Source organism: Ruditapes philippinarum, unplaced genomic scaffold (assembly GCF_026571515.1).
Source record: "Ruditapes philippinarum isolate M1 unplaced genomic scaffold, ASM2657151v2 ctg106_1_1_1_1, whole genome shotgun sequence".
Taxonomy (NCBI): domain Eukaryota; kingdom Metazoa; phylum Mollusca; class Bivalvia; order Venerida; family Veneridae; genus Ruditapes; species Ruditapes philippinarum.
Window position 1 is genome coordinate 449,058 of NW_026860622.1, and position 8,967 is coordinate 458,024.

At 35.3% G+C, this 8,967-nt stretch overlaps 1 protein-coding gene across 2 annotated transcripts in view; it reads right to left on the reverse strand.

The window, feature by feature from the left end:
• The window catches only part of LOC132712814 (ero1-like protein), a 44,914-nt gene extending 38,456 nt beyond the window's left edge, over nucleotides 1–6,458 (reverse strand). Inside the window, exon 1 of one of the 2 annotated variants that reach the window (XM_060695251.1) lies at nucleotides 6,373–6,458. The gene's annotated coding sequence lies outside the window, so the exon portion shown is untranslated. The remainder of the gene's footprint in view (nucleotides 1–6,372) is intronic. The other variant, XM_060695250.1, reaches the window with a different exon arrangement.
• Between the last annotated feature and the right edge of the window lie 2,509 nt (nucleotides 6,459–8,967).

The following is an 8,967-nucleotide window of genomic DNA, read 5'->3' on the forward strand; positions in this document are numbered from 1 at the left end:
ATATCAAGAATATCTATGCCTACATACATGCCAAGTGTTGTTTAAATGCATTTGGTAATTAATCTTAAATCTTTGAAAAAGGGTCCCTGAAGTGAAGCATGCATAAAATTAATAAGAAACCTGCCCTAGCGCCATCTGCTGGCTTTTATAGTGCAGTTGGGCCTTTAAGGTTGTTCATCCCTGGAAGTTTAAGCAAAATCTGCCATCCGGTTTAAGAGGAGTTGCATTCACAAAATTTCTACATTGTATATAGTGAAAAAATCAACATTAAAGGGCCATAATTCTGTAAAATTTGGTTGCAGCAAAAATTCCTTCCTTTACTACCATCTACACCTTAAGGTTTTTCATCCCTGTAAGTTTAAGCAAAATCTGCCATCCGGTTTAAGAGGAGTTGCGTTCACAAAATTTCTACATAGTATATAGTGAAAAAATCAACAAAGGGCCATAATTCTGTTAAATTTGGTCGCAGCGAAAATTCCTTCCTTTACTACCATCTACACCTTAAGGTTGTTCATCCCTGTAAGTATAAGCAAAATCTGCCATCTAGTTTAAGAGGAGTTGCGTTCACAAGATTTCGGGACGGACAGACTGACGGACGGCCGGACAAGTGCAACGCTATATGCTCCCACATTGTTGGGGCATAAAAATATGAAAACTTTGTGATTTATAGTAACCAAGATAACAAGAGCCATGTTAGCATTGCCATCCCCGCCAAATGAGTTTGCTCATTGTAAGATTGTGTATGTAGTAGAGCAGAATAATTCAAACTAAAGAGGTTCTTTGGTAATGAAAACTGATGACTAAAGTGATTACAGATTTGAAACCTATGTGAAAAAAACAAAGGGCAATAACTGAAAAATAATGCAGGGTAGGTTATCATTCTTGTGTACTGCACTCATCCTCAATGAGATCTATCCACCTATGAAGTTTCAAGTTGATACCTCTAACACTTTTGAGATAAGCTCCGGAACAAAAAGTATGAAAAATAACAAAGGGCAACAACTCAAAAATTATAAAGGATATAGTTATCTATCTTCCGCACAGCATTCCTCCTCAATAAGATCTATCCACCTATGAAGTTTCATGTTGACATTTCAAAGGTTTTTGAGTTATGCTCCACTCAGGTGAAAAATTAAGTAAAAAAATAACAAAGAGCAAGAACTCAAAAATTATGAAGGGTAGAGTTATCGTTCTTGTGCACTGCACACCTCCTGAGTGAGATCTATCCACCTATGAACTTTCATGTTGATATCTCAAAGGCTTTTTGAGTTATGCTCTGGACAAAAAGTAAGTTTGAAAAAAAACAAAGGGCAATAACTCAAAAATTATAACAGGTAGAGTTATTATTCTTGCGCACAGAATTCCTCCTCAATAAGATCTATCGACCTTTGAAGTTTTATATTGACATCTCAAAGACATTTTGAGTTATGCTCCACTCAGGTGAAAAATTAAGTATGAAAAATAACAAAGGGCAATAACTAAAAAATTATAAAGGGTAGTGTTATCATTCTTAAGCAATGCACACCTCTTGAGTGAGATCTATCCACCTATAAAGTTTCATGTTGATATCTCAAAGGCTATTTGAGTTATGCTCTGGACAAAAATTAAGTTTGAAAAATAACAAAGGGCAAGAACTCAAAAATTATGCAGAGTAGGTTATCATTCTTGTGCACTGCATCCTCCTCAATATGATTTATCCACCTATAAAGTTTCAAGTTGATACTTCAAATATTTTTTTAGATAAGCTCTGGACAAAAAGTATGAAAAAAAACCAAAGGGCAATAACTCAAAAATTATAATGAGTAGAGTTATCATTCTTATGCACAGCATTCATCCTCAATAAGATCTATCCACCTATGAAGTTTTATGTTGATATCTCAAAGAATTTTTGAGTTATGCTCCACTAAGTTGAAAAATTAAGTATGAAATATAACAAAGGGCAATAACTCAAAAATTATGCAGAATAGAGTTATCATTCAACTGCACACCTCCTGAGTGAGATCTATCCACCCATGAAGTTTCATGTTGATATCTCAAAGGCTTTTTGAGTTATGCTTTGGACAAAAATTAAGTTTGAAAAGTAAACAAAGTGCAATAACTGAAAAATTATGCAGGGTAGAGTTATCATTCTTGTGCACTGCAATCCTCCTCAATATGATTTATCCACCTATAAAGTTTCAAGCTGATACCTCAAATACTTTTGAGATATGCTCCGGACAAAAAGGTCAGACGGATGGATGGACGGACGAATGTTCTAACAGGAGAGTAATAATGTGGCTACTCTTATGTTCTCTCTATTGTTCTTTTTAGCCACACAAAAGAAAATAGCCACATAAAAGCATTACGGAATGAATGACATCAAAGAGAAAGAACAGTTACCTATTGTCCCTCTAGCCACATAATTACTGTCCTGTGATTGAGGGCGGACAGGCAGACGGAGACTATTTTTATATCCCCTGCCGAAATACGCAGAAATCATATTACCATTCAAGGCCCCTCTGACCTTTGACCTAGTGACCCCAAAATCAATAGAAGTCATCTACTAGTTATGACCAATCAATAAGGTCTTGTTCATTATAGTGTCACCCCTTCTGAAACCATTACTGACTTAAGAGGCACCTTTTCCTTGACATGTATCTCCCAACTCCTACCACTATGCCAGGTGCCAGGCAGATAGAAATCGGTAACCATTCATTTTAACTACCTCGCAGCTCATGAAACAGCAATTTCAGAACAAGTCCCACAAGCAACATACATCCTTAAATTAACGCTTTCCGTGGGCCTTGAACCTTCGACCTCCTGATCCAAAGGCGGGTGCCTTAACCACTAGGCCAACGGTACCGGTTAAGGCCCCTGTGACCTTGACCTTTGACCTAGTGACCCCAAAATCAATAGAGGTCATCTACTAGTTGTGACCAATCACTATGTGAAATATGAAGACTTTGTGATGAATAGTTTTCAAGATTATCAGTGGAAACCATTCTGACATTTAAAGCCTGTGACCTTGATCTTTGATCTAGTGTCTCCATAATCATTAGGGGTCATCTACTAGTTATGACCAAACAATATGTGAAATATGACGACTTTGTGATGAATACTTTTCAAGATAATCAGCAAAAACCATTTTGACATTTAAGGCCCCTGTGACCTTGACCTTTGACCTAGTAACCCCAAAATCAGTAGGGGTCATCTAGTAGTTATGACCAATCACTATGTGAAATATGAAGACTTTGTGATGAATAGTTTTCAAGATTATCAGTGGAAACAATGTAGTGGACCGACAGACAGACAGACATACAGACATAAGCGAAGGGGGGCATTAAATAAGCTGAAATCATACTACCATTCAAGGCCTATGTAGGGGTCATCTACTAAGTAGGACCAATCATGTGAAATATCAAGACTTTTTGACATAGTTTTTAAGATAATCAGCGGAAACCATGTGGTCTACCAACGGACAGACAGACCTACCTACGGACCGATATTAGCAAAACAATATACCCCCCTCTTCTTCTAGGGTGGCATAATTTGACCTTCGACCTAGCGACCCCAAAATCAATAGGATTTATCTTCTAGTTATGACCAATCACTACGTGAAATATGAAGACTTTGTGATAAATAGTTTTTAAGATAATGGCGGAAACCATGTGGTTTACAGTCAGACTGACCAATCTACTGACCAACATTAACTAAACAACATACCCCTCTTTTTCGAAGGGGGCATAAAAAGAACTATTAAAACATAAGAAAAACAAAACTTAAAGTTGGTAAAGTTCCCCTTTCTTGGCAACAGCACTTAGCGCACCAATTTATTAAAAATATATACGGTAAACTTAAATAAAAACATGCCACTAACCTCATATAAACAAGAACCGGTTGAACCGGGTGATGCTCCCTGAGAAGGTTTTTGACACAGGAAAGTATAAAAAAAAAGAACAAAGGGCAAAAACTCCAAATTTAGGCAAGGCAGAGTTATGTTGTTTTTTTTTGCACTGCTAATCTATTCAATAAGATCTATCTATCTTTAAAGTTTCATGATGATATCTCTTATAATTTCAGAGTTATGTCCCGGGTAATTAATTCAAAGTGTAAAAATGGACAAAGGGCAATAACTCCAAAATTAGACAAGGCTGTTTTTAGGTTCTTTAGCATTGCAGTTCTATTCAATGAGATCTATCTTAGTAACCTACAAGGTTTCATGTTGATAATCTCTAATAGTTTTAGAATTATGTCATGGTCAAAAGTCAAAAAGGAAAAATAAACAAAAGGCAATAATCAAAAAAAAGGCAAGGCAGAGTTACGGTTCTTGTGCACTGCACACCTACTCAATAAGATCTATCTACCTACAAAGTTTCATGTTGATACCTCTAATAATATCATGTCCTGGACAAAGTTCAAAGTGTCAAAATGAACAAAGGGCATTAAATCAAAAATTAGGCATGGCAGAGTAACGGTTCTTGTGCATTGCAAACCTATTCAAAGAGATCTATCTATCTGTAAAGTTGCATGTTGATAACTCTTATAATTTTAGAGTTATGTCTAGGACAAAGTTCAAAGTGTACAAGTAAACAAAGGGCAATAATTCAAGTATTAGGCAAGGCAGAGTTACAATTCTGCACTGCACACCTACTCAATGAGATCTATCTACCTACAAAGTTTCATGTTGATATCTCTTACAGTTTTAGAGTTATGTCCCGGACAAAGTTCAAAATGTAAAAATTAATTGCCATTCATTTTAACTACCTCGCAGCTCACGAAACAGCCATTTCGGAACAAGTCCCACAAGCAACATTCATCCTTAAAATAATGCTCCCCATGGGCCTTGAACCTTCAACCTCCTGATCCAAAGGCGGGTGCCTTAACCACTAGGCCAACAGTACCGGTTAAGGCCCCTGTGACCTTGACCTTTGACCTAGTGACTCCAAAATCAATAGAGGTCAAATTCGGCCCCTAGCAGTTTTCAAGCCCTTCATAATTTTCGTCCAGTACAGTCTACTTTTACCAGTAGTCATCAAATCAGAGAGACATTTGTTTTCTATGCAACACAGCAGTTAAACTTATACAGTGATTTATATGTTTTGAAGTTTTGTCTGTTGTTTAAAGTTACCTTAGAAAACATGCAATATTTAAAAATAAACACCACCTGGGGAATTCTACTGGGTACTGAATTATGTTCAAAATATAAAAGGGCCGTAAAACTGCTATGAAATTTTGAATAAACATGAGAAAAGGTGTAACATTCAGGCCTATATATATTTCAATTAAAAAAACTAAAGTAAACAGCAACATAAAAAACATCATGTTATGCTGGACAGGGACCTAACTTTAATCTATCAAAGATTTGTACTGGTCTGTAGACAGATTTTTATTTTATTTGTTATAAAGTGCAATTTTGGGCCGGAAACTGCTAGGAAACCAGTAAAGGAGATTAAAAACCCCCACCAGCAACTTTGACTTTTTGAAAAATTAGTGGTTTGAAGAAAATTTTGAACTCAACCTACCAGTATAATTAATGAAGTATTGTACTGTGTACAAAGAATGATTTCAATTATTTGCAATCCCAACCAGGATCTTCAAATAATCTTACTTTATACTAAATTTGAGTGTAATATCTCGTTTCGAACTCTAGTTATTGTCCAAAAAACATTTTCTATTTTAAGTAATAGTGACCCTTGACCACAGTGGGTCCAAATGCCATCCAAACCAGGGTGTCCACATAAGATTGCTAAATACCAAGTTTTATTACATTATCTCATTTCTAACTCTAGTTATTGTCTGATGGTGGTGGTGTTGGAAGTTTTCACTCCGGATCACAACAGTAAGCCACATTGAATTCACCAGATCACAGTTCAACCACCGCATCGTTCCTGGGCAAGCTGTCAAGCAGTTTACCAGTACTAGTTGCCTTCACCATGCAGTTGCAACAGTATCCTTGACCTGCGGGTCCAAAATGAATGCAATACCAACCAGGGCCCTTATAATTATAAGCTTGCTATATACCATATTTGATTACAAATCTTATTCCTAACACTAGTTACTGTCAGGAAACATTTTTTTCTGTTTTTAGTAAAAGTTACCTTAACATTGACCCCAGGGGGTCCAAGTGCAATACCAACCATGCAGGGTCTTCATATAAGCTTGCTTTATACCAAGATTGATTACAATATATCATTCCAAACTCTAGTTATTGTGCTGAAACCATGATGTGGACCGATGGATGGACTGACCACCAGACCAAACGACTGACAAGCTGACTCCTATATACCGCCCTTAACTTCTTTTGTGGGGGTATTATAATATATCTGCTGTTATTCAATATACAGAAAGTTAAAAAGGAATAAATATAGATAGTAATAAAGCAAAATGAATTACCTTCTAGGGAATAATCTGCAAATTAATAGGAGAAAAAAGCATACCTTAATGCAAAATAATCACTAAAATGTTCAACCAATTACCTCAAAGTAAGGATATAAACCCTCAATTAAAAGCATTGTGGAGAAAGTAATTAAAAATAAATTGAACAATTTAAACTAGAACTCTGTGAGTCGGATGTGTCGCCTTGTGAACAATATAGTTTAAGAGAAATGGCAAAGACAAAAATGAAATTTGAAAATCAACAAAGGGCAATAACTCAAAAAATAAGAAATGCAGATCAGCTGAGTTTCTGTGTACAGACTTTTTATCAATAAGATCTATCATCCTATTAAGTTTCAAATCTAAAGCTTTTATAATTTATGAGAAATGGCCTGGACAAAAATAAAGTATGAAAATTAACAAAGGGCAATAACTCAAAAAATAAGAAATGCAGATCGGTGTTTCTGTGCACTGCACTTTTTATCAATAAGATCTATCATCCTATTAAGTTTCAAGTCTAAAGCTTTTATAATTCATGAGAAATGGCCTGGACAAAAATAAAGTATGAAAATTAACAAAGGGCAATAACTCAAAAAATAAGAAATGCAGAGTACCAGTTCTTAAACACTGCACTTCTTCTTAATGAGATCTATAATCCTATGAAGTTTCATGTCCATAGCTTTTATACTTTAGGAGAAAAGGCCTGGACAAAAATAAAGTATGAAAATTAACAAAGGGCAATAACTCAAAAAATAAGAAATGCAGAGTACCAGTTCTTGTGCACTGCACTTCTTATTAATGAGATCTATCATCCTATGAAGTTTCAAGTCCATAGCTTTTATACTTTAGGAGAAATGGCCTGGACAAAAATAAAGTATGAAAATTAACAAAGGGCAATAACTCAAACAAGATTGCATTTGAGAAAAATGCTATGCCACCGCATTAATACAACACTAAATAGTAGTGTAGGAACAGATTTTTTTTTTCTATTCAATTTTGTAGATTGTCATAATGCATAGATCCCTGACCTATCTAATTCTTATCAGATTAGTGGTTAAATCTGTTGTTAACTCAATAAAAGATCAGAGTAGGAATATATCAATGCACTCAAGTCTAGTGAATTTGGTGGTGAAGGTCATATTTCAAACATCCTAAATTTCATGACTACATCAAAGGACAACACAGTAAGACACTTTGTCAAAATCTAGGTCAGCTGATATCAAAGTTCACTTTACATCTTAATCCGTGCACATGGTTCAAATTTCATAGCTGTACATCAAAGGACAAGAAAGTAGGTCACATCATCAAAATCTAGGTCACCTGATATCAAAATTCAATTTTACAACTAAAACTGTGCACATGGTCAAAATTTCATTGCTGTACATCAAAGGACAAGAAAGTAGGTCACTGTCCCCTTGGGCAAGGCAAAATTTTGGACCCAAGGGTTTAATTCAAAACAATCTTGATACAGGTCCACCAAACAACATTTCAAGTCAAATATCTTAGCTGTAGCTTTCTCCCATTCAGAAAACATTTGTTTTATTTTCTGTTTTTACTATGTGTACATAATGAGAATCACTGCCCCCGGGCACGGCCAATTTTAACACCAGGGGAAAAATTTGAACAACTTTGGTAGAGGACCTATAGATGATATATATAATATAGCAAACATCAAAGCTCTATGCCTTGTACCTTCAGACAAAAATATTTTTTATTTTTTTTACTATATGTACATAATGAAAATTAATGACCCCCGGGGCAGAACCAATTTTGACCCCAGGGCTATAATTTGAACAATCTTGGTAAAGGTTCACTTCGCAAAGTCTCATGCCATATATTTAACCTCTAGCCTTTGTCAATTCAGAGAAGAGGATTTTTCAATTCTGAGAAGAGGATTTTTCAAGTTTTTACTTTTTATACATATAAGGGAAACTATCGCCTCTGGGGCAGTGCAATTTTAACACTAGGGCATAATTAAAACAACTTTAGTAAAAGGACCAATAGATAATACTATATACCAAATATCAAAGCTCTAATCCTTGTACCTTAAGACAAGAAGATTTTTTAATTTTTTACTATATGTACATAGTGAAAATCAATGACCCCTGGGATGGGGCCAATTTTGACCCCAGGGCTATAATTTTTACAATCCTGCTAGTGGTTCACTACATAATGTTTCATGCAAAATATCTTAACTCTAGCCTTTGTAAATCTAGAGAAGATGATTTTTTTAAGTTTTTACTATATACATATAAGGAAAACCTATGGCCCCTGGGGCGGGGCTAATTTTGACACTAGAGGCAAAATTTGAACAACTTTGGTAGAGTACCTATAGATGATATCATTTAACAAATATTAAAGCTCTAAGCCTTGTACCTTCAGACAATAAGATTTTTTTTATTTACTATATGTATATATTGAAAATCAATGACCCCCGGGGCGGGGCAATTTTGACCCCAGGGCTTTAATTTGAACAATCTTGCTAGAAGTTCACTTCACAATGTTTCATGCCAAATATCTAACCTCTAGCATTTGTCGATTGCTAGAAGAAATTGTTTTAAAGTTTTTACTATAAGTTTTTACTATATACATTTTTAGGAAAACCAAATGACC